Raw genomic sequence first — 3,105 nt, 5'->3', positions numbered from 1 at the left:
CACAGCTTCTCCTCTCCCAGCACCCTGGCACAGGGATTCTGTGTGTGATTCTCGGGCTCAGACTCATCAGGTATTCCCTCAAATAGAGAGGGTCCACCCAGAGTTATTTTGTTTCCTCTTAGGGGCTAAGCCTTTACAATGCAGATGCCAGAAGCAGCTCCCTTTCCCTCCGTTTCTTGTTAACACGTTGCGTACAGCGGGGTTTAAATCCCTTGTGAAGATTCTCGTGATCCGTACACAACGTATTAATAACCCTAAGGCAGAGAACTGGACTGGCCTGGCTGCTGCCATGATGAAAGGGTGGATGATTCATGGACAATGGAAAATGCTGGAAGGTGGAGGGGCATGAGGGAACAAAGGTGACAGCTCAAAAATGTGATCCTGCTTATTTTCATCTTTACTTACTCTCTTTTGGGTGACATCTTATACAAGTGATTGAAGGGTGGGACAGTGTGGGCCATGGCCCAGGAAAGTGGGGAGGGGAGCTCATGGGAGGCCATGCTCCCCTCAGCACAGCCAGTCTGCCGAGGCCCTGATGTGAAGCAAGAAGAGGGGAGACTGTGTGTGTATGTGGGGTGGGGGATGGCCTGTGGAGGCTGCACCTTGACAAATAGACCAAAGTGGCCCTTCTTTGCCAAGGGAGCTGGGCATAATTGTGATCGCCAGTTCTGGAAAAGGTAGCCAATGGGCCCTGGGGCAGGGGTGGGGTGGGGTGGGGAATCTCTCCCCAAATCCACATGCAGAGAATCTTCCCTAGGTCCATGGACCAGTGAACAAACCGTGTCAAGGTAGGATTTGAATGACCTGGGGTCCTTTGACCAGTCAAATCCTCTAGTTACAGAAAAGAAACCCGCCTCTGTCCTCTGCTCCACCCACCCTTTGCTAGACTTTAATTTTGCTGTTCAGGTGAACACAGGCAGGCCCCATTCCAACGCACCCCATTTGGGACTCAGCATTTACTAACCGGGATGCCGGAGATGAGCTGTGCTCAGACTTCCAGGTTTCACTTATTTTTATTTTTAAAGAGGACCAACATTGGTTTGCCAACTTTTTTTTTTTTTTTTAAGATTTTTATTGGGGAAGGGGAACAGGACTTTATTGGGGAACAGTGTGTTTTTCCAGGACTTTTTTCCAAGTCAAGTTGTTATCCTTTCAATCTTAGTTATGGAGGGTGCCGTTCAGCTTCAAGTTGTTGTCCTTTCAGTTGTCCTTTTGGTCTTAGTTGTAGCTCCAGGTCCAGTTGCCGTTGCTAGTTGCAGGGGGTACTGCCCACCATCCCTTGCGGGACTCAAGGAGTTGAACTGGCAACCTTGTGGTTGAGAGCCCACTGGCCCATGTGGGAATCGAACCAGCAGCCTTCGGAGTTAGGAGCACGGAGCTCCAACCGCCTGAGCCACCCGGCTGACCCCCGGTTTGCCAACTTTTTGTTGTGCCAAGTTAGAGAATTAAAAAGAACAACAGCTCACTACTATCACCATCATATAACGGTGGACATTTGAATTTCAAAAGATCCAAAAGTATATAATCTGATAGGACAATCTTTTATTTTTGTATTTTTTTTCAGCTTCCAAAAGCTTTTTAATAACAAGGCAGGATCTGGGATTAGTTTTTGTACTGGTGACTGGCCCTTAGGCCTCTGGCGTGCTCAAACTTCCGGCCCTTGGAGCGCACGTAGGGTTTGGTGTGGTTGCGTGGGTTTCCAGGGGCCTCGCGGAAATGCCTTGACACCTCTCAGCCCTTGCGAGGACCAGAGAACAGGACAGTGCCACAGCCCTCGGGGAGTCCAGGGCCAGCTGGTCCAAGGTGAGGATCTTGCTACCAGTCTTGAGGTTGCGGCTTCAGGCACGGCTGCTCACACGAAGTGCACACACCTTCAGTTTGGGGACCTCCTGGACATGCACATCATCGGTTATAGTCCCTACAACCACAGCAGTTTTGCCCTCCTGACCAGGAAGCTTCATTTTAGGGATCATCTGGGAAAGGGACAAAGGCGGCTGGGGGGTGCGACTCATGAACAATCTCTTCAGCACCACATGGTTGAAGGTGGAGTTGGTTAGTTTATCCAGAAACCTGTATAGCTTGACCAACAGCCTTAAGTAGATGCCCTGGTTCTTGGGCTCCCTTGCACCGAACCTATAGGTCTTTGTTGTGACAGATGTCAACTCCCGTGATGGCGCCTCCTGCTCCACCAAATCCGGAAAGAGAGAATGGAGCCCCATAGGACAGTCTTTTAAATGGAACAAACTCATTTTTGTGAAAATCTTACTATGTTGTCCTGATTTCTCTCATTCTGCCTCATTTTGATCAAACAAGTCTTCAGACTATGTGGTTTGGGGACCAACCTGCCTAGTGTTTAGAAACACGTCCCTGGTCCCTCCGCCAGGGCCCCTGGGAGCTTCCCATCTGGTTATAGTGTTCTTTACTTCTTCAATGATTCTTCCCAGTTTGCTTTTTTTTTTTTTTTTGCTTTATTGAGGAATAATTGACAAATATAATTGCATATACATATTTAAAGTGTACAGCGCGATGATTTGATGTACATTGTAGAATGATTACCAAGATTGACATAATTAACACTATCACCTCACATAGTTAATATAGTTAACTTTTGTGTGTGTGGTGAGAACGCTTCAGATTTACTCTCAACAACTTGCAAGTATATAATATTGTATCATTAACTACAGTCACCATGCTGTACATTAGTTCCTCAGAACTTCTTATAATTGAAATCTGTACCCTTTGACCTACATCACCCTACTTCCCCCTTTGGCTAATTAGAAATATTACTGCTCAAATCAGAACATCTTGTAGCTTCTGGAAATCTCTATATTAGTGGTGAGCATCCTTTATTTTCCCCCACAAGAGCCAATTTATGGGGGAAAATGATGCTTATGTGCTGCATATATTTTTACTCCAAATGAAAATAGCTTTGAGTCCCATGGGGGAGAAAATGTATTTTCTTCCAGGGTAGAATGCCTATGCAATCAAGTAGATTTATGCTAATGAGAAAACAGCTGCTTTCCCGTTACTGAAATGTTAATATTGGCATAGTTGAGAACTAATTTTTTTACTATGAAATTAGTTGACAGGCTGAAGGTATAGATA

At 46.2% G+C, this 3,105-nt stretch overlaps 1 pseudogene; it reads right to left on the bottom strand.

Annotated features, from left to right (window-relative positions):
* Window positions 1-661: 661 nt before the first annotated feature.
* Window positions 662-2,862, bottom strand: LOC109455914 (large ribosomal subunit protein eL18 pseudogene; annotated as a pseudogene).
* Window positions 2,863-3,105: the final 243 nt, after the last annotated feature.

The sequence above is a fragment of the Rhinolophus sinicus genome, chromosome 18 (assembly GCF_057876585.1).
Source record: "Rhinolophus sinicus isolate RSI-liver-muscle chromosome 18, RSI-T2T, whole genome shotgun sequence".
Taxonomy (NCBI): domain Eukaryota; kingdom Metazoa; phylum Chordata; class Mammalia; order Chiroptera; family Rhinolophidae; genus Rhinolophus; species Rhinolophus sinicus.
The sequence above is the reverse complement of the archived record's forward strand: the minus strand, read 5'-3'. Positions and strand labels throughout refer to the sequence as shown.